This window comes from Arachis ipaensis, chromosome B4, assembly GCF_059453495.1.
Source record: "Arachis ipaensis isolate K30076 ecotype BB chromosome B4, ASM5945349v1, whole genome shotgun sequence".
In the NCBI taxonomy this organism is placed as follows: domain Eukaryota; kingdom Viridiplantae; phylum Streptophyta; class Magnoliopsida; order Fabales; family Fabaceae; genus Arachis; species Arachis ipaensis.
The window spans coordinates 80,040,299-80,063,962 of NC_142439.1; the positions used below are offsets into that span (position 1 = coordinate 80,040,299).

The 23,664-nt window shown below is 38.5% G+C and overlaps 1 non-coding gene across 1 annotated transcript; it reads left to right on the plus strand.

Annotated features, from left to right (window-relative positions):
* The first annotated feature begins 22,713 nt into the window (after window positions 1–22,713).
* LOC148568082 (small nucleolar RNA R71) lies at window positions 22,714–22,821 on the plus strand. The gene has a single exon (XR_015882007.1). It is a non-coding gene; the product is annotated as a small nucleolar RNA R71 (small nucleolar RNA).
* The last annotated feature ends 843 nt before the right edge of the window (window positions 22,822–23,664 follow it).

Below are 23,664 nucleotides of genomic sequence, written 5' to 3' on the forward strand. Positions count from 1 at the left end.
TGACATAATGACAATGAGGATTGAGATACTTCATGATATATCAAAGGTTTTCCCCTTACTGATATTCCGGAGAAATTCGTACTTTCAGAAAAGATCTTGCGTACTCGAAAACCGGGGTTGTTACATTACTCACGTAAGGTTTATTACTTGGACGACCCAGTGCACTTGCTAGTTAGTTGTGCGGAGTTGTGAAAAAGAGTTGAGATTAGGATTGTGCGTACCAAGTTTTTGGCACCATTGTTAGAGATCACAATTTCGTGCACCACGTACGCGTCACTTGGCTTGCGCGTTTTGCCAAGTGCACGTGCGCTGTTCGTGTGACTCTCGGGAAAATGGCTTGGAGGCTAAAACATGCAAACCACGCGTACGCGTGCATCACAAAACCTTATTTAACCTACTAGACTCCCAAATAAACCTAACTAACTAAATAAAACATGAAATTAAACTAATTTTACCAACATTTACAAAAGAGAAAAATGAAAGAGTTTACCATGGTAGGGTGCCTCCCACCTAGCACTTTTGTTTATTGTCCTTAAGTTGGACTTTTGGGGAGCTCTTCATCAAAGTGGCTTGTACTTGAATCCATCCTTGAACATCCACCAATGATTGGAATTCCATTGTGCTTCATCATTCAAAGTTAATAACTCCAAGCTTTGATGGAGTTCTTCACAAACTGATAAACCACTATTTTATGATTTATCTTGTGCTGATTTGAGTGGCTTTTATCAAGTCTTTACACACTTAATCATAATGTTTGCATGATTTTACAAATCCTTCCTAGTTTTGTTCTATGATTGAAAACTTGCTTCCTAAGCCTTTAATTTGTGTATTTTAATTCCCCTTTATACCAATTGATGTCGTGATCCATGTGTTAAGTATTTTAGGCTTTATAGGGCAGGAATGGCTTAGTGGATGGAGAGGAAGCTTGCCAAAATGGAAGGAACACAAGAAACTAAGGAGATAACCAGTGAGCATTGATGCGTGCGCGTACTTGATGCGTACGCGTGAATTGGAGTTTTCACAAAGATGCGTGCACATGCCTAACGCATACGCGTGACAAGGAGAATCGCCCAACGACGCGCACGCGTGACTGACGCGTACGCGTGACTGACGCGTACGCGTGACATGCGCGATCTGCAGAAGTTGCAAAAAAACACTGGGGGCGATTTTGGGTCGAGTTTGGACCCAGTTTCTGGCCCAGAAACACAGACTAGAGCCAGGGGACAGCAGAGACTCAACACACATTCTCATTACGCATAGCTTTAGTTTAGTTTTTGAATCTGAGAGAGAAATTACTCTTTGTCTAGGTTTTCTTTTACATTCTTAGATTTCGAGTTGTATGCTTTTGGCTTTTGGATATTGAGAAGAGTCGTTACCTCCGTTGAAGTTGCTATTCTAGTTTACTTTCTTCTTCCCTTACTCTTCCATATCCTTAATTTTTGTTCAGAATTACAATTGGATTGTTTTTAGAATTTATTAATGCAAGGAACCATTTTTACCTTTAATGAATTTTTAGTTATTATTTATCATGTCTTCCTTTTATTCCCTTTTTAATTCTGTGAAAGTTATATTCATGTTAATGGAGTAGTTTCTTAACTTGATTGAGAGTTGATTAAGAGGAGAACCTTGAGTTGGAATACTCAAGTGTTAATCTTAATTGGAAGTTGTTGGCTGACTCTCTAGTCTCTGACTCTAACCCTCCCTTGGGAGAGGATTAGGACTTGAGTAATAGAGTTGGTTAGTTAGTTACTTGACTTTCCCTTATTAAGTAAGGGATGACCAAGTAGAACAACAACCTTTTATTATTACACTTGGGAAAATTCAACAAGGATAGAACTTCCAATTAATCTTCTCCCGGTCAAGGCTTTTATTTGAATTATATAAATTCTCTCGTTAATTTCCGTTGCTTAAATTTACAATTATTTATTTTTCTGTTCCTCAAACTCAAAAATTTCTTGGAAAACCTCTGACCAATAAGCTGCACTCTTTTGTCAACTTGTTGGGAGACGACCTGGAATTTCTACTCCCAGTATTTTGTTCTTAATTTTGTGACAACTCTTTTCTAAATTGATAAGTGGAATTTTGCTGGTTAAGAACTGTACTTGCAACGTATTTCTCATATTAATTTCTTAATCGGCTAATTTCTGCCAGCATCAATTTTTGGCGTCGTTGCCAGGAGTTGCAACAGTGTGCTAATTTATTGGTTGGAATTTATTTATTCGCATTTTATTCTATTTTATTTTATTACCATGAGCTGTATGTTTCTTTCATTGAATGAAGCGTTCGTTTCCTGATCTGAGCTTAGCCGCATTTGATCCTGAAATTGAAAGAACTATTTCACATATTAGGCGATCTCGGTGTAGGCTAGCCTCTGAGGGTGGTGATGTGGTTACTACCAGTTCACCAGTCTTATCTGAAGGCGAATCTGAAGCACCTTCTGAGGAAGAAACAAGCTCCTTTTCTACTGACTCGGTTGATTTACGTACAGGTAACATGGCGGAGCCCAGGAGGATTAATCTCCAAGAAGCTGGAGCCCCAGACTTTACACTGCAACTGTATCAAGCGCGTCACCCAAATCTGGCTGTAGATTTTGAACTGAAGACTGCGCTAATCAACTTAATGCCCATGTTTCATGGCTTACCTGCTCAGGAGCCTATAAAGCACCTCAGGAATTTTCAGACAGCCTGTTCTACTGTTAGGCGTCATGGTGCAGATGAAAACTCTATTATGCTAACCGCCTTCCCATTTTCTCTTGAGGGAAAGGTGAGAGATGGTACTACACTCAACCTGAAGCGGTTGTTACCAACTGGGATACGCTCAGGAGAGAATTCTTGGAAAAATACTTTTCGACTGAAGTTACAGACAGACTGAGGAAGGAGATCTTCTGGATTAACCAAGGTGAGTTAGAAACCCTTTATGAGTATTGGGAGCGCTTCAAGAATCTTCTAGACGCGTGCCCCCACCACATGATTGACAGGTTGGTGTTGATCAGCTACTTCACACAAGGCATGAAGCCTCGGGATAAGACTACATTGGATGGTGCAAGTAATGGTTCTCTGAAAATGTACAAGACCGCAGATGAAGCATGGCAACTGATCAGTGACTTAGCTGAGTCCACTCGGAATCACAGGCACAGGAACAGCCACCCCAAGGCTGTTGCAGAAGTTTCCTCTGGCAGTGATACTACTGCTCTCACACAGAGTCTGTGCGAGATGACCAACCTATTGAAGCAGATACATCTAAGTCAACAATAATCTCAGCCTCCCTCACCACAACATAGTCAACAACTGGTTCCTCAGAGAGTGTGCGGGATATGTGCATGTTATAGTCATTATACTGATGAGTGTTCGTAGCTCCAACTAGAAGACAACACTTTGGCAGCGACTCACAATTTCTATGACCGCCCAAACCAAGGATACTATCAACAAGGCGGCAACTATAACCAATGTGGGAACCATAACCAGGGTTGGCAAGACAACTCTAACCAGGGGTGGAGGGATAACTCCAACCAAGGCTGGAGGGACAATTATAATAGAGGAGGCAGAGACAACCAGGGGAATTAGAGGTGGAATAATAATGACAATCAGCAAAATCAGTATCAGCAGAACCAGAACCAGCCTTACAGAGCACCTCACCTAAGGCAATCCCAAGCATCTCAGAACAACCAACAACAAGCCCCACAGATTACTTATCCCCCTTCATCTTCTAATGATGAATTGCTTCAGTCTATTGAGCAAAGACAAAAGGCCATGGATAACACACTTAGCTCCACCTTAAACGGCCTGACCTCTGCTGTACAAGCCCTTGCCTCACATATTGGATCAATGAACATCCCTATCAACTGGCCTTCAAGCTCCAGCAGAATTCCCTCTCAACCCTTACCCAACCCCAAGGGTGGCATCAATGCCATCACTTTGAGGTCCAGAACCACACTGCAAGAGAGGAATCAGGAGGAGCCAAGCCCACAAGAACATGCCCCAGTTGAGGATATGGTTGAAGTGGAGGATGTTGAAGAGGAAATTGAAGTACAAGACATAGTTGAAAAAAGAGCAACTCAACCAGGGAATGGCACACCAGAAGAAGCTATAGCTACCAGAGACGCCATCCCTATCCCATTTCCGCACCTTGCAAAGAAGTCCAGAAAGCAGATGGAACTTGACCCAAAAATGGTAGAAATTTTTAAAAAGGTTGAGGTAACTGTTTCCCTTTTTTATGTTATTCAGCAAGTACCTAAATATGCGAAGTTTCTAAAGGATTTGTGCATGCATAAGGATAAGAATAATGAATTAGAAACTATTCCTTTAGGTAGTTCCATATCTGCTTTAATGGGGGATATACCTGAAAAATGTAGTGATCCAGGACCATGCATGGTTAACTGTACCATTAGGGGTGTAATATTTTCTGACTGCATGTGTGACTTAGGAGCGTGCGTGAGTATTATGCCATTGTCTATATATGATGCTTTGAGGCTCCCTCTCTTAAAAAGGTCGGCAGCTCGTTTTGTATTAGCAGATAAAAGCATTATTACAGTGGTTGGAATTGCTGAGGATGTGCTGGTGAGCATTAAGGGGCTCACATTTTCCATTGACTTCTATATCTTGGAGATGCCCCAAAATAACTCAGGAAGACCGTCCTCCATCTTGTTCGGAAGACCATTCCTGAAGACCTCAAAGTTCAAGTTGGATGCATTCTCATGAACATATTCTTTTGAGATAGATGGCCGAGCAGTAAGCTTCAATCTGAATGAAGCTATGAAGCACCCTCCGGAAGACCATTCCATCTTCCAGTGCGACATCATTGATGAGACCATAGCAGCAGTCCACCAAGAAGAAGTAGAAGAGATGCACATGGAGAAAGGTCCAAGTGTGGGGAAACCCTCTGAGCACAATGAGGACACTTTGCCATCATCACTTGCTCCAGAAGATCTAGCTCCCAGCCAGGAGCAGAAATTGGAATTAAAGCCACTTCCACCCCACCTCAAGTAAACTTACCTTGAGGATAATTAGAAGCTCCCCATTATCATTACAAAGGAACTCACACCCCAACAAGAGGAGCAGTTGCTTATTGTGCTGAGAAGGCACAAGAAAGCAGTTGGGTGGAGTGTAACGACCCAACTTCCAATACGTCATGATCGTACCAAAAGTAAGGCGTTACTGACCTGTTTTCCTTATTAACTATTTACTATTGAGCCTTTAGTTCGATATCGCGATCCAGTTTTAGTAAAAATACCAGAAAATTTTGTTTTTATTTATCAAATCATATATCAAACATCACCAAATAATAATAATCATATAATTATTATTAATAGTAATATTATACAAAAGAATTTAAATAAAATTCAGGTACAACTCCTATCCCTCTGCATAAAATAAAAGCTAAAGCTACAAAGGCGAGGGAATTCTATGAAAGAAACTCAAGTCATAAACTTAACTCGTAAATGAGTTCTATAATCGCCCGCAGCTTCAAATGGAGTCTTCGAACCTGTATCACTGAAAGGGTGGAAGATTTTGGGGTGAGAACAAACCACACGTTCTCAGTAGGGAATGGGAATGCCGTAAAAGTAATGAAATAGAATGCAAATAATTAACTCCAGTTTCCAATGTAGTTTTCTTTATCAAACCTTTTCAAAATTTCTTAAGACTTACTTGAAACCGTTTAAATCCCTTTCTTTAAATCATATTACTTACATAAAGTCTCAACCGCATTAGTAATTCATCAGCTACAAATAGCATTCCTCAACCATCACAGTAACTAAGTAAATCAGCAACATAAATAATATACCCAAACCTCATTTCACAAATACCATTCCTCAATACTTTACTAAGTTCACAGCATCAACTAAAATATCTAATCAAACACACAAGCAAGTCACTAAGACAAACAGCACAATCACAAAGAAACAAGACAAGCAACACAAATTACAAAGAAATAAATCAAGCAAACACAATCAAATGTAGATGCGCAAATAAGGATGATGCATGTCTAGCCCTAATGCAGGTAATGAGCTCATCTGTCAGTTACTAACCCGCTCCTGACGTTATCCAGCAACCTCTGTCTGGATAAGGCTTTCCTATTGGCTATACCCCTTTGTACAGGAAATAACCCCTCTGCCACCACAGGGTCCACTGCACGCAGGAAATAACACATTTGCCACTGCAGGGATGTACGCCGACACACCTTCTATATACAGGAAATAACCCCTCTGCCACTACAGAAATGGAACAGGTGGTCACGGTACTTCTGTAGCAGGAAATAACCCCTCTGCCTTACAGAAATAAAATATTGATCTATACCGTAGGAAAGCGTTGTCAGTGATCACACCATTATCTATCTGACTGCCTCACTGCAGCAGATAATCATACAAGTATATCTGGAGTTGCCTTAACGCAACAAATGAATAAATACATCTCTTGGGTTGCCACAAGCAACAAATGACTTTTCAACAAGTCCTCTGCTTTTTATTCTCTTTTATAATCATAGATACGCAAGCGGGACAAAACCCACGTCCTTGCCAACAATTTCACAAACTGAATACCTTTCCTCAAAAGAATCAGTGTAATTATCATCATAAGTTATCATTCCCGTTATTCATCTCCAGTTATATATTCTTATACAATATCTCTCTCTTTCTTTATTCAATCATGTTGTACAAACTTCACAACTTCCAGTTTTGCAACCGCATAACTCGAACCAATTTTAAAACTATTTTCTAGTTTATTTTTCTTTCAAAAGACTCAAGAAAATCATTTATTTTAAATTCACTAAATACTTTTCAAAGCATCACCCTCTTACTAAAAGTAACCAAATAAAACTCTTTTTCAGATTTACTAACTTCCCAAAGACTCAAAACCCATCTCTTTTTACCATTCAAATTCAAATATTATTATTTCACCAAACTTCTAAGAAGATCATCCTTTATTTCAAACTTAAAACATAACTCTTTTCATATTAAATCAATCTCAAAACATGGTTTCTTTCTTAAATAATTTATTTTGAAAGTATAAACCTTTTCTTGGTAAATCGACTTCAAAATAGAATAATTCTTTTCTTAACTAAATAAAAGTCAAGTAAAATAATTTTCCAAATTCAAAGCTTCTAAAATAACTTATCAAATAAAATTTCAGATTTTATAAAATTTCGGCAGCACCTCCCCTAAAACTTGGACTTAGCCACCCTTACGGGTTCCCTCTTTCTCAACAAATCACCAACCCTTTTATCAGCAGTTTTCATAACAGAATCCCAGTAATCATTTCATCATAAATCAGTTTAACAATCGACATCCTAACATTAATTAAAATCAGAGTTTTCATAGACCATTCTTTAAAAGTAAATCAATCCAGCTTCTAATATTCCAAACACCATCCTTTCATATTTCCAATTATTTTTAAAGTTATTTAATTATTAGCAAAGTTACCAATTTATTCTAAAGATCATACTTTAAGAAAATACTTTAGTAATCAACCTTCAATCATTTAACCGTTCTCAAAATCAACTCTGGTTTACCTTAAATTAACCATAACAACCAACTCAACATAATCAGCTAAAATATGAATTTCCAACAACTCTGAAATAATCAGAAGGCAGTCACAAACCATTATCACAACCATTCCAAACCGAGCACAAGCTTGAATCAGTTCAACACTCAGTACATTATTATCTAGTTAAATTAACCTATCCAGTAACCAATAATTTCTCAAACAAGCTTGCAACAATATCCACCATCATCAATTACATTTCAATTTCACAACTAAATCAAGAAATCAGCATAACCAGGAAGTCGAATTAATATTCACTTTCAAACAATTCAATTATGGCTCACAAATCACAATTCACAGCCTCAAATCAAAATCAGTTTTAATACCACACCAATCTTACTCCCACAACCTCATTCCAAACTTAATTCCACCAACCAATTCCACTACCGTTACAATATATCAAATAACCAGCACATTATTCGATTCAATATAAATCCGTCAAAGATCATAATTTTAGTCAATTTGCAACCATCAAGCAAACCAGCCTATGGCAACCAGCTCAACATAATCCAATAACAGGATTCTCAGTAATTCCAAACAATCAGAAAACTGGTAACAGTTACAGCCTCAAACCAAAATCAATATCACCAGTTAATCACTCATAACAATAAAACTAATCACAGTTCAATCTCAACTCATCAATCATCAACATATCAGTTTTTTAATAAGTAACTCAACATATTTTTAATTTAGTAAATAACACAAACTTAATCAACATTCACAACCACATTTGATTCAAATCATAACTCAGAAAAATTGCAATAGCTAACCATCTTCAAACACATTCCAAGTCATTCATGTCAATTAAGAAGTTCTTAACTATTATTAACCATTTGCACTTATCTAATTAACTTTGTAGGCATTCTAGAATTTAAACCGTTAAATTTCTAAAAATAAATCCCCTACCTCAAAGTGTCGAAATCCATAGAAATTGAGAATGCTGCACTCATGAACAACAACCTTAATAGCAGCCATATCATCTCAAAGTAGTAGCAGCAACAGTTTGGCATCTCCGATCAACGGCAGCAGCATTATTTCCGATTCATTCTTCACTCTCGCAGTAGTAACCACGGTGGCAACAAAATAGAGTTCAAATTCAATGGAGTCGGAAATGGAAATGATTTCAGTAAAATTGAAACTACAGATAGCTTACAATAAATTATCGGAGCAGCAAGAACAAGGTTTTCGGGCAGCTCCAGTGGCAGTGGGAAGCTTCAGTGTCAGCCAAACGGTGATGGTAACGGATCAGAATGGATCTAGAGCAAGGGCAGAGCAACAAAACCAACAGTTCCAGCAGTGGCAGTGGCTTCTTCTCAGATTCCAGAAACTAGAAGCAGAAGCAGAACTGGCGAGCTTCTCCATTCGGTCCTCCAGCGATGATGTCCGGCGATGTAGCGGCTCGTCGACGGTGAAACGGCGGCGGTCAGTGGCGCGTCAGCGGCGACTGGATGCAGCTCCTCTAGCCCGCGTCTTCCTCTCTCCTAGTGGCGCTCAGTCTCGGGCTTCCTCTCCGATGCTACGCGGTGGCGATCGGCGCAGCTCGTGGCTCCATGGGTGGCCGCGGTGAGGCACGAGCTCCTTCTCTCCTCCGACGCAAACTCTCTCTCTTTCCTCCCTCTGTCCTTCGCACGGTTCTGGAGGCAGCATCACGGGTCGGCGGCGACGTGGTTAGATCGTGACAGCAAGGCGCGGTGGTAGCGATTCCAGGCCGGCAGTAGCGCGGGATGGAGGAGGCGGCGGTGAGGCAGCAGACTCGACCGGTTGGATGATGGCCCAGTGAAGCTCCCTCTCTTTCCCTCAGCTCGACAGCGACGGCGGCGAGTCCCCCCAGCCAGCACCGTCCCTTCCTCTCTGATTCCCATCTTCCCCTATTTCCATTTTCCCCCTTTTTCTTGCTGTGAGGTTTCCGTGGGTGAGGGATGGGGTCTCTAAGGGTAGGATTTCCAATTTGGGAAATTAGGGTTTCTGATTCAATTTGGGAATTAGGGTTATAAATTAGGATTTTATAAAAGAATATGGATAGATATGAATAGATATTTTGATAAAATTGAAGGGTAGAGTAATTTTAAAATCAAATGTACTCTATTAAAAATATTTAGGAGCATTATTTATCATCATATTGTTAAGTTCAATTAATTATTTCTAGTTTACATTATAAAATGAACAAGTTAATTATATTTTGTAAAGTACAATTTAAATTCAAATATTAATTTTCTAGATTAAATCATACAAATCTCTATTATTTTTCTATCTCTGAAACTTTAATTTCAATTTATAAAATAATTAATTATAATAAAATTTGTGCATAAATATTAACTAGCTTAAACATAAAGTATTTATAAAAATTAATCTAATAATTTCTAATAAAATAATTTCTAGGAGTTCAAATTAATAACATAATTCATTCAAAATAGAATTTATTTAAATTAAATTATACAATTCTTCTTATTTTTCAATTACCAAACTTATAATTTCAATTATACCAGATATCCAATAAAGATTATATAAAAAATTCTAATTAATTTAAACTTCAATTATCATGAAATTCTATTTAATTATCATTAGTAAAATAATTTTCTTATAATAAATCACAAATAACTAATTATTTGATTTTCAAAAACTAGGGTTGTTACATTCTACCTACCTTAGAAAAATTTTTGCCCTCGAAAATTGCTAGAATAAATTAAGTTCAAACTAAAATCAAAGAAAGCAGAATATATGGACAGAAGCATAGGCATTGTCAAGGATGAATATTCAAAGAATTATGTAAGCAATCAGATTCATAGACAAGTAAAGGTGTACAAGAATGACAAGGTATGGTTGGAAAATAATCAAATCACATTCTAAGGAAAATTCAATCCAGAGAATTCCAATGAAAGCAACTAAGAAAAAGATAGCACAAGTCCATGTGGCACGAATAAAGATTATACGTCGAATCAAAGCTAACTTCACAAACTCTAACGCTCCCCAAACCCCATGAATCGCATCACCTATTACTTCTATTTCGTCTATGATAACCCATTAGTGTTGTCATGTACATAAATCATTAGTATTAATTTGGCCAGGCCTAATACCATGAAGTATGAAATGGTAAACTAATAGCGTTAATCATCAGACAGTCATGCATATAAAACACAAACTCTTGTTATCAGAACAAGTCACAAAGTATGACAGACACTCAGAGTATGCAATGAAGCATAGTCAGTCCATTCCCAAGGCTCTAACAGGAACGAACTGCTCTGATACCATATTGTAACGACCCAACTTCCAATACGTCATGATCGTACTAAAAGTAAGGCGTTACTGACCTGTTTTCCTTATTAACTGTTTACTATTGAGCCTTTAGTTCGATATCGCGATCCAGTTTTAGTAAAAATACCAGAAAATTTTGTTTTTATTTATCAAATCATATATCAAACATCACCAAATAACAATAATCATATAATTATTAATAATAGTAATATTATACAAAAGAATTTAAATAAAATTCAGGTACAACTCCTATCCCTCTGCATAAAATAAAAGCTAAAGCTACAAAGGCGAGGGAATTCTATGAAAGAAACTCAAGTCATAAACTTAACTCGTAAATGAGTTCTATAATCGCCCGCAGCTTCAAATGGAGTCTTCGAACCTGTATCACTGAAAGGGTGGAAGATTTTGGGGTGAGAACAAACCACACGTTCTCAGTAGGGAATGGGAATGCCATAAAAGTAATGAAATAGAATGCAAATAATTAACTCCAGTTTCCAAATAGTTTTCTTTATCAAACCTTTTCAAAAATTCTTAAGACTTACTTGAAACCGTTTAAATCCCTTTCTTTAAATAATATTACTTACATAAAGTCTCAACCGCATTAGTAATTCATCAGCTACAAATAGCATTCCTCAACCATCACAGTAACTAAGTAAATCAGCAACATAAATAATATACCTAAACCTCATTTCACAAATACCATTCCTCAATACTTTACTAAGTTCACAGCATCAACTAAAATATCTAATCAAACACACAAGCAAGTCACTAAGACAAACAGCACAATCACAAAGAAACAAGACAAGCAACACAAATTACAAAGAAATAAATCAAGCAAACACAATCAAATGCAGATGCGCAAATAAGGATGATGCATGTCTAGCCCTAGTGCAGGTAATGAGCTCATCTGTCGGTTACTAACCCACTCCCGACGTTATCCAGCAACCTCTGTCTGGATAAGGCTTTCCTATTGGCTATACCCCTGTGTACAGGAAATAACCCCTCTGCCACCACAGGGTCCACTGCACGCAGGAAATAACACATCTGCCACTGCAGGGATGTACGCCAACACACCTTCTGTAGACAGGAAATAACCCCTCTGCCACTACAGAAATGGAACAGGTGGTCACGGTACTTCTGTAGCAGGAAATAACCCCTCTGCCTTACAGAAATAAAATATGGATCTGTACCGTAGGAAAGCATTCTCAGTGATCACACCATTATCTATCTGACTGCCTCACTACAGCAGATAATCATACAAGTATATCTGGAGTTGCCTTAACCTAACAAATGAATAAATACATCTCTTGGGTTGCCTCAAGCAACAAATGACTTTTCAACAAGTCCTCTGCTTTTTATTCTCTTTTATAATCATAAATATGCAAGCGGGACAAAACCCACGTCCTTGCCAACAATTTCACAAACTGAATACCTTTCCTCAAAAGAATCAGTGTAATTATCATCATAAGTTATCATTCCCGTTATTCATCTCCAGTTATATATTCTTATACAATATCTCTCTCTTTCTTTATTCAATCATGTTGTACAAACTTCATGACTTCCACTTTTGCAACCGCTTAACTCGAACCAATTTTAAAACTATTTTCTAGTTTATTTTTCTTTCAAAAGACTCAAGAAAATCATTTATTTTAAATTCGCTAAATACTTTTCAAAGCATTACCCTCTTACTAAAAGTAACCAAATAAAACTCTTTTTCAGATTTACTAACTTCCCAAAGACTCAAAACCCATCTCTTTTTACCATTCAAATTCAAATATTATTATTTCACCAAACTTCTAAGAAGATCATCCTTTATTTCAAACTTAAAACATAACTCTTTTCATATTAAATCAAACTCAAAACATGGTAAATCGACTTCAAAATAGAATAATTCTTTTCTTAACTAAATAAAAGTCAAGTAAAATAATTTTCCAAATTCAAAGCTTCTAAAATAACTTATCAAATAAAATTTAAGATTTTATAAAATTTCGGCAGCACCTCCCCTAAAACTTGGACTTAGCCACCCTTACGGGTTCCCTCTTTCTCAACAAATCACCAACCCTTTTATCAGCAGTTTTCATAACAGAATCCCAGTAATCATTTCATCATAAATCAGTTTAACAATCGACATCCTAACATTAATTAAAATCAGAGTTCTAATAGACCGTTCTTTAAAAGTAAATCAATCCAGCTTCTAATATTCCAAACACCAACCTTTCATATTTCCAATTATTTTTAAAGTTATTTAATTATTAGCAAAGTTACCAATTTATTCTAAAGATCATACTTTAAGAAAATACTTTAGTAATCAACCTTCAATCATTTAACCATTCACAAAATCAACTCTGGTTAACCTTAAATTAACCATAACAACCAACTCAACATAATCAGCTAAAATATGAATTTCCAACAACTCTGAAATAATCAGAAGGCAGTCACAAACCATTATCACAACCATTCCAAACCGAGCACAAGCTTGAATCAGTTCAACACTCAGTACATTATTATCTAGTTAAATTAACCTATCCAGTAACCAATAATTTCTCAAACAAGCTTGCAACAATATCCACCATCATCAATTACATTTCAATTTCACAACTAAATCAAGAAATCAGCATAACCAGGAAGTCGAATTATTATTCACTTTCAAACAATTCAATTATGGATCACAAATCACAATTCACAGCCTCAAATCAAAATCAGTTTTAATACCACACCAATCTTACGCCCACAACCTCATTCCAAACTTAATTCCACCAACAATTCCACTACCGTTACAATATATCAAATAACCAGCACATTATTCGATTCAATATAAATCCGTCAAAGATCAGAATTTCAGTCAATTTGCAACCATCAAGCAAACCAGCCAATGGCAACCAGCTCAACATAATCCAATAACAGGATTCTCAGTAATTCCAAACAATCAGAAAACTGGTAACAGTTACAGCCTCAAACCAAAATCAATATCACCAGTTAATCACTCATAACAATAAAACTAATCACAATTCAATCTCAACTCATCAATCATCAACATATCAGTTTTTCAATAAGTAACTCAACATATTTTTAATTTAGTAAATAACACAAACTTAATCAACATTCACAACCACATTTGATTCAAATCATAACTCAGAAAAATTGCAATAGCTAACCATCCTCAAACACATTCCAAGTCATTCATGTCAATTAAGAAGTTCTTAACTATTATTAACCATTTCACTTATCTAATTAACTTTGTAGGCATTCTAGAATTTAAACCGTTAAATTTCTAAAAATAAATCCCCTACCTCAAAGTGTCGAAATCCATAGAAATTGGAAATGCTACACTCATGAACAACAACCTTAATTGCAGCCATATCATCTCAAAGTAGTAGCAGCAACAGTTTGGCATCTCCGATCAACGGCAACAGCATTATTTCCGATTCATTCTTCACTCTCGCAGTAGTAACCACGGTGGCAACAAAATAGAGTTCAAATTCAATGGAGTCGGAAATGGAAATGAGTTCAATAAAAATGAAACTACAGATAGCTTACAATAAATTATCGAAGCAGCAACAACAGGGTTTCCGGGCAGCTCCAGTGGCAGTGGGAAGCTTCAGTGTCAGCCAAACGGCGATGGTAACGGATCAGAATGGATCTAAAGCAAGGGCAGAGCAACAAAACCAACAGTTCCAGCAGTGGCAGTGGCTTCTTCTCAGATTCCAGAAACTAGAAGCAGAAGCAGAACTGGCGAGCTTCTCCATTCGGTCCTCCAGCGATGATGTCCGGCGATGTAGCGGCTCGGCGACGGCGAAACGGCGGCGGTCAGTGGCGCGTCAGCCGCGACTGGATGCAGCTCCTCCAGCCCGCGTCTTCCTCTCTCCCAGCGGCGCTCAGTCTTGGGCTTCCTCTCCGACGCGACACGGCGGCGATCGGCGCAGCTCGTGGCTCCATGGGTGACCGCGGTGAGGCACGAGCTCCTTCTCTCTTCCGACGCGAACTCTCTCTCTCTCCTCCCTCTGTCCTTCACGCGGTTCTGGAGGCAGCGTCAGGGGTCGGTGGCGACGTTGTTAGATCGTGACAGCAAGGCGCAGTGGTAGCGGTTCCAGGCCAGCAGTAGCGCGCGATGGAGGAGGCGGCGGTGAAGTAGCAGACTCGACCGGTTGGATGACGGCGCGGTGAAGCTCCCTCTCTTTCCCTCAGCTCGATGGCGACGGCGGCGAGGCCCCCCAGCCAGCGCCGTCCCTTCCTCTCTGATTCCCATCTTCCCCTATTTCCATTTTCCCCCTTTTTCTTGCTGTGAGGTTTCCGTGGGTGAGGGATGGGGTCTCTAGGGTTAGGATTTCCAATTTGGGAAATTAGGGTTTCTAATTCAATTTGGGAATTAGGGTTAGAAATTAAGATTTTATAAAAGAATATGGATAGATATGAATAGATATTTTGATAAAATTGAAGGGTAGAGTAATTTTAAAATCAAATGTACTCTATTAAAAATATTTAGGAGCATTATTTATCATCATATTGCTAAGTTCAATTAATTATTTCTAGTTTACATTATAAAATGAACAAGTTAATTATATTTTGTAAAGTACAATTTAAATTCAAATATCAATTTTCTAGATTAAATCATACAAATCTCTATTATTTTTCTATCTCTGAATCTTTAATTTCAATTTATAAAATAATTAATTATAATAAAAATTGTGCATAAATATTAACTAGCTTAAACATAAAGTATTTATAAAAATTAATCTAATAATTTCTAATAAAATAATTTCTAGGAGTTCAAATTAATAACATAATTCATTCAAAATAGAATTTATTTAAATTTAATTATACAATTCTTCTTATTTTTCAATTACCAAACTTATAATTTCAATTATACCAGATATCCAAGAAAGACTATATAAAAAATTCTAATTAATTTAAACTTCAATTATCATGAAATTCTATTTAATTATCATTAGTAAAATAATTTTCTTAAAATAAATCACAAATAACTAATTATTTGATTTTTAAAAACTAGGGTTGTTACATGGAGCTTGGCGGATATAGTAGGCATAAGCCCTCAAGTTTGTGAGCATAGGACATTTTTAGAAGAGGGAGCAAGGCCTGTCCATCAACCCCAAAGAAGACTGAATCCCACCATCTTGGAAGTTGTCAAGAAGGAAGTGACCAGACTGCTGGAAGATGATATCATCTACCCCATTACAAGTAGTGCCCAAGAAGTCTGGAGTCACTACCATGAAGAATGAGTATGGAGAGCTCAGAGCAACTAGAGTGTGGAATTTCTGGAAGGTGTGCATTGATTACAGGTGCCTCAACTAGACCACTCGTAAGGATCACTACCCTCTGCCATTCATTGATCAAATGCTGGATCACCTGTTAGGTAAATCGTATTACTGCTTTTTAAATGGTTACACAGGCTATTTTCATATTCATATAGCTCCTGAAGATCAGGAAAAGACTACTTTTACATGTCCCTTTGGGACATATGCTTATAAGAGAATGCCTTTTGGCTTATGCAATGCACCAGCTACTTTCCAAAGGTGCATGATGAGTCTTTTCTCTGATCTTATTGAGAGCTGTATGGAAGTTTTCATGGATGATTTTAGCGTACACAGTGATTCCTTTAGCCTTTGCTTGGATATTTTATCTAGAGTATTAGACAGGTGTGTTAGTTCAAACCTAGTTTTGAATTTTGAAAAGTGTCATTTTATGGTCAAACAAGGTATTGTTCTAGGACATGTTGTCTCTAATACTGGTATTTTTGTAGATCCAGCAAAGGTAGATGTCATTTCTAGTTTACCTTACCCCTCCTCCGTGAGGGAAGTCCGTTCGTTCCTTGGCCATGCAGGTTTCTACCGGAGATTCATCAAGGACTTCAGTAAGGTAGCATTACCTTTATCCAGACTACTGCAGAAAGATGTTGAGTTCGAACTGAGTGAGGATTGTATGGAAGCGTTTGATAAGCTGAAGATTGCCTTGACTCAAGATCCAATTGTGAGAGGACCAGACTAGAGCCAGCCCTTTGAGATTATGTGTGATGCCTCCAACCATACTGTAGGAGTGGCACTGGCCCAGCGCGCAGGTAAGGATCCTTTGGTAATTGCATATGCTTCAAAGACCTTAGACACTACTCAGTCTAACTACACTACCACTGAAAAAGAGCTTCTGGTTATTGTTTTTGCTCTGGATAAATTCCGAGCCTATTTACTTGGTACTAAGGTTGTAGTGTACTCAGATCATGCAGCTCTAAAATATTTATTAGCAAAAAAAGAGTCCAAACCAAGGTTAATACATTGGATACTGCTGCTGCAAGAATTTGATTTAGAAATTAAGGATAGGAGTTGTTCTCAGAATTTAGTGGCGGACCACTTGAGTCGCCTTGAGCACGTCAAGGATGACTCCACTCCTATCAATGATGCTTTTCTATTTGATAGCTTGCATGCAGTATCTGAAGTAGTTCCTTGGTATGAACCTGTAGCTAATTATCTAGTTAGTCATACCTTCCCTCCCAATTTTACTAAGCATCAGAAGGACAAGCTGAAAAGCGAGTCCAAATATTATATATAGGATGACCCATATTTATGGAGGTATGGTGCTGACCAGATAATTAGAAGGTGTGTGCCTCAATCAGAATTCCAGTCCATTTTAGAGGCCTACCACTCTTCTGAGAGTGGTGGACATTTTAGCCCTCAAAGAACAGCTAGAAAAATTTTAGACCGTGGATTCTGGTGGCCCACTCTTTTTAAAGATGCTACTGCCTTCTGTAAATCTTGTTCCCTATGCCAGAGGTTTGGTAATATATTCAAGAGGGATGAGATGCCCGAACAAATTATGTTGTTCTGTGAGATTTTTGATGTTTGGGGCATTGACTTCATGGGTCTGTTTCCAAACTTTAGCGGTTTCTTATATATATTGTTAGCTGTAGATTATGTTTCTAAATGGGTGGAAGCAATTCCTACCCATACTGATGATGCTAACACTGTTGTCTCTTTTGTTAGAAACCATATTATCTGTCACTTTGGGTTACCACGAGCAATCGTGAGTGATCAAGGCACCCATTTTTGTAATAGGAGATTGACCGCTCTACTGAAGAGGCATGGCGTTATTCACAAGGTAGCAACAGCTTACCATCCCAGACTAATGGACAAACGGAGCTGTCTAACAGAGAGATAAAGCGTATCCTAGAGAAGATAGTCAAGCCTCAGAGGAAGGATTGGAGCACCAGTCTACAAGATGCACTTTGGGCATATCGGACAACATACAAGACACCCATTGGGATGAGTCCCTTCCACTTAGTGTACGGAAAGGCTTGCCACCTCCCAGTGGAGGTGAAACACAAGGCTTTCTGGGCTGTGAGAGATTGCAACATGGGATTTGAGAAAGCTGGCGCTGAAAGGAAGTAGCAACTAGCAGAACTGTAGACCCTTTGACTCAAAGCTTATGACAACTCCAGATTATACAAAGAGAAGATGAAGGCTGTGCATAACAAGCACATCAAGAGAAGAGAGTTCAGACCTGGAGATTTGGTTCTCCTTTACAACTCCAAGTTGAGACTCATGCCAGGCAAGCTGAGATCCAGATGGGAAGGTCCCTACAGAGTAGAGAAGGCAGAGCCATATGGAGTCTTTCACCTGAGTCACCCTTCAAGCTCCAAATTCATCAAGGTCAATAGACATCGCTTAAAGCTATATCATGGTGAGAAGATAAAGAAAAACAAGGAGCTGGAGATCTTCCTAATAGAAGATCTACCAACAGAAGTAGATTGAGCTTGTGGACCGACCAACTTAAGGATGTTAAAGCAAAGTGTTAGGTGGGAGACAACCCACCATGGTATGATCATTCTTTTCTCTCTTCTTAGGTTTATTTAGTGACTCTTCTCATGATTTCTGCATATAGTCTGCATTTGCATCTGCATATTGCATAAAAAAAAGAGAGAAAGTGGCAGCAAGTTGCGTGGGAGCAATGCAGAAAGTGTGCCAATCGCACAAGCATCACTACGCGCACGCGTCCCTAAAGTGTGCGCATCATTTGAATATTTGGTACCTCACGCGTACGCGTCAATGACGCGCACACGTGATCTAGGAAAATCGACGTAAAAAGGTGTCAGGCCGAAAGTTGTGATGGCCTGGTGCAGGAACTGTGCCCAAGGCACTAAGTCACTCACGTGTACGCGTCCCTGACGCGTGCGCGTCATTTTCAAATTCTGAACACTCACGCGTACGCGTCAATGATGTGCACGTGTCGTATGCCATTTTGGCACACACCCTAAAACAAATAGAGAGTTGTGCGTGTGCAAGGCTGTCTTCGCGCGAGTAGCACAAACACGGTCACACGTACATGTGACCGACGCCTACGCATCGCCTCCCCATGTGCGCGACCCACGCGTACGCGTGGAGTACACGTGCGCATCACTCGTGCAACACCACCAGATCCCTGCGCTGCCACTTTTCTTATCTTTTCTTTTCCAATCCTAATTTCTTTCTTCTTTCTTCTTTCTTTCTCTCCTTTCTTCTTTATTCTCCATTCTTTTTCTCCATCTTCTTTCTTTACTCTTTTCTTCTTCTTCCCACTTCCATCATATTTTCTTCACCTCACATTCTCCATTACCTCTCTTTATCACCTTCTTCTCAAGGTTCTTCCTTTCTATTTTCTTTCTTCTCTTCTTATTATTTATTTATTTTTTGCATTATTTTACTTGGTGTTGGAAATCTAATTGGGTGATTGTTTTCTTCCATAATTGCTTGTGGATTATTAAGGAGTTGTTTGACAATTATCACTAATTATTTTTGGGTTACTTGCATGTTCAAATTTAATATTTTCAATAACATATTGACCATGCATACTAAGTGTTTGTGAAAAATCCCGTATGGGATTGTGCATTTTTAATTATTCTATCCTTCAACTCTAATGCCTGTTTTTCACAAAACCCTTTCAATATTTTACTAATTGAATATAATTGTCAATACAAACGTGATTGTTAGTTTGTTACGAGTGATAATACATTTTAGCTATGGATGCTTGATCTATGCCACTCATGGCTTTGCCGGCATGCTAATAAACATCTTGCATCTACTTGTCATAATATCCACTTGCTATATTTCCATTGATGAACTGATCACATATAGTCGCGACCATGTGTTAACGACATCCTTCTTTACCTTGGCATTGATTATCACTTGTACTGTCCTCCTCCTTGCTTTAACCCTTGGCTTTACATGTTACCCTCCTTTTCCCTTTTCAGGATGGCCATTAAGAAGGGTAAAGAGAAAGCTGCTCCCAAACCACTGACAAGGAGAGGAACAAAAAGAGCGCCAGTTGCGAAACCATCTTCAACATCAGTAAAGCCCTCAACAAAGCGAGTCAAGATGATCATCAAGGTCAATGAAACTGAGAAAGCTTTTCCGGCCAGAGACACCGCGCGGCTTACTAACTGCTACTGTGAGCAGATGTTCCCCATCCTGGCTGAGCGGAACTACAACAATGAGCACCTACCCATCCTCCCTACCCACATTGTTGAGTTTGTTGAGCCCCGCATTGAGCGTAGACAATGGGGATTCTTACGAAGATAGCCACGACAGGTTAACCTTTCATGGGTAGTTGAATTCTACTCCAATTTTCACATGCCAACTCTGCAGTCTGTCTATGTCCATCAGAAGCAAGTCCTTCTTTCCGAAGGGGCCATTCAGCGCGCCTTAGATCTTCCTCCTGCACCAGAAGGACTAGACGCACACCAAGAAGCCTCTTTCAAGTGCCAGACATACCAATTTGACTGGGACGCCGTCCTCAGAGTTATAGCACAACCTGGCAGCAGATGGATATATGGATACCATCGATCCTGACCTAAGGGCATTTGGCTTCAGCACTTCCTTGGAGGCTCGAGTGTGGGCACAGATTATGTCCCACTACTTCTTTTCGAGCACTCACGAGGACCTTTCTTAGGAATTGACAAGGACCTGAGGATCAAACTAATTGGTCCACTTGACCTTTGCTTTATTAAAGGCTAACTAAGTGGGATTAAAACTCAATTCTCATCACCATTGATAAGGATAACTATGATAGGACTTCCAATTTCTCATACCTTGCCAAGAGTTTATTTTATAATTATTTATTTATTTTATTTATCGTTTAAATTACTTGTTCCTTACTTTCAAAACCCCCAATTTACAAAACTCATAACCAATAATAAGAACATACCTCCCTGCAGTTCCTTGAGAAGACGACCCGAGGTTTAAATACTTCGGTTATCAATTTTAAAGGGGTTTGTTACTTTGGTTTAGAAGCTATACCTACAACGAGGATTTATCTGCAAATTTCTAGACCACGCAAAAGTCCTCTCTTCAGGCCTCCCAACACCAAACTTAGAGTTTAACTGTGGGGGCTTTGGTTGACTCTGCAGTGAGGGATGCTTTTCATGCTTACTCTCCATGGTTACAGAAGGAGATCATTGAGTTTTAAATACAAGGTTGTCCTCATTCAGTTGAAGGACCAATTCTCCTCTGTCCACATCAATCACAGCTCTTGCTGTGGCTAGGAAGGGTCTTCCAAGGATGATGGATTCATCCTCATCCTTCCCAGTGTCTAGGATTATGAAATCAGCAGGGATGTAAAGACCTTCAACCTTTAATAACACGTCCTCTACTTATCCATAAGACTATTTTCTTGAGTTGTCTGCCATCTTTAAAGAGATTTTGGCAGCTTGCACCTCAAAGATCCCAAGTTTTTCCATTATAGAGAGTGGCATTAACTTTATGCCTGACCCCAGGTCACACAGAGCCTTCTCAAAGGTCATGGTGCCTATGTTACATATTAGGAATTTACCAGGATCCTGTTTCTTTTGAGGTAATTTCTGCCTATCCAATGCATTTAGTTCATTGGTGAGCAAGGGAGGTTCATCTTCCCAAGTCTCATTACGAAATAATTTGGCATTCAGCTTCATGATTGCACTAAGGTACTTAGTAACTTGATCTTCAATAATGTCTTCATCCTCTTCAGAGGATGAATACTCATCAGAGCTCATGAAGGGCAGAAGGAGGTTCAATGAAATCTCTATGGTCTCTAGATGAGCCTCAGATTACTTTGGTTCCTCAAAGGGAAACTCCTTATTGGTCACTGAACGTCCCAGGAGGTCTTCCTCACTAGGATTCACGTCCTCCTCCTCTTCTTTGGGTTCGGCCACTCCAAGTAAGGTAATGGCCTTTCACTCTCTTTTTGGATTCTCTTCTGTATTGCTTGGGAGAGTACTAGGAGGAGTTTTAGTGACCCTTTTACTCAGCTGGCCCACTTGTGCGTCTAAATTTCTAATGGAGGACCTTGTTTCATTCATGAAACTTAAAGTGGCCTTAGATAGATCAGAGACTATATTTGCTAAGCTAGATGGATTCTGCTCAGAATTCTCTGTCTGTTACTGAGTAGATGATGGAAAAGGCTTGCTATTGCTAAACCTGTTTCTTCCACCATTACTAAAGCTTTGTTGAGGCTTTTGTTGATCCTTCATTAGAAATTTGGATGATTTCTCCATGAGGGATTATAGGTATTCCCATAGGGTTCCCCCATGTAATTCACCTCTGCTATTGTAGGGTTCTCAGGATCATAAGCTTCTTCTTTAGAAGATGCCTCTTGAGTACTGTTGGATGCAGCTTGCAATCCATTCAGACTCTGAGAAATCATATTGACTTGCTGAGTCAATATTTTATTCTGAGCCAATATAGCATTCAGAGTATCAATTTCAAGAACTCCCTTCCTCTGAGGCGTCCCATTACTCACAGGATTCCTTTCAGAAGTGTACATGAACTGGTTATTTGTAACCATGTCAATGAGCCTGAGCTTCTGCAGGCATTTTCTTTAGGTGAATGGATCTACCTGCAGAATTGTCCAATAATATCTTTGATAATTCAGACAGACTATCATAGAATATATCCAGGATAGTCCATTCTGAAAGCATGTCAGAAGGACACTTTTTGGTCAGTTGCTTATATCTCTCCCAAGCATCATAGAGGGATTCACCTTCTTTCTGTTTGAAGGTTTGAACATCTACTCTAAGCTTGCTAAGCTTTTGAGGAGGAAAGAACTTGGCTAAGAAAGTCGTGACCAGCTTATCCCAAGGGTTCAGGCTATCTTTAGGTTGAGAGTCCAACCATATTCTAGCTCTGTCTCTTACAGCAAATGGGAAAAGCATAAGCCTGTAGACCTCGGAGTCAACCCCATTGGTCTTAACAGTATTACAGATTTGCAAGAATTCAGTTAAGAACTGAAAAGGATCTTCTGATAGAAGTCCATGAAACTTGCAGTTCTGTTGCATCAGAGAAACTAATTGAGGCTTTAGCTCAAAGTTGTTTGCTCCAATGGCAGGGATTGAGATGCTTCTTCCATGTAAATTGGAATTTGGTGCCGTAAAGTCACCAAGCATCTTCCTTGCATTATTATTATTATTTTCGGCCATGTCAACTTCTTTTTCAAAAATTTCTGTTAGATTTTCTCCAAAGAGTTGTGCTTTAGCTCCCCTTAGCTTCCTCTTTAGAGTCCTTTCAGGTTCAGGATCGGCTTCAACAAGAATGTTCTTATCCTTGTTCCTGCTCATATGAAAAAGAAGAAAACAGAAAAGTATAGAATCCTCTATGTCACAGTATAAAGACTCCTTTATGTGAGTAGAAGAAGAGGAGAATAGAAGAAGGAGAAGAGAAAAATTCAAAAATTAATTAAAATAAAATAAAAATATTTTTGTTTTTATTTTAAATATTAATTATAATTCGAAAATTAAAAAGAGAAATAAAATTAAATTAAAATTTAAAATAATTAGTTAATTAAAAATAATTTTGAAAAAGGGGGAAGGAGTTTTCAAAAATTAGAGAGAGAAAATTAGTTAGGTGGTTTTGAAAAAGATATGATT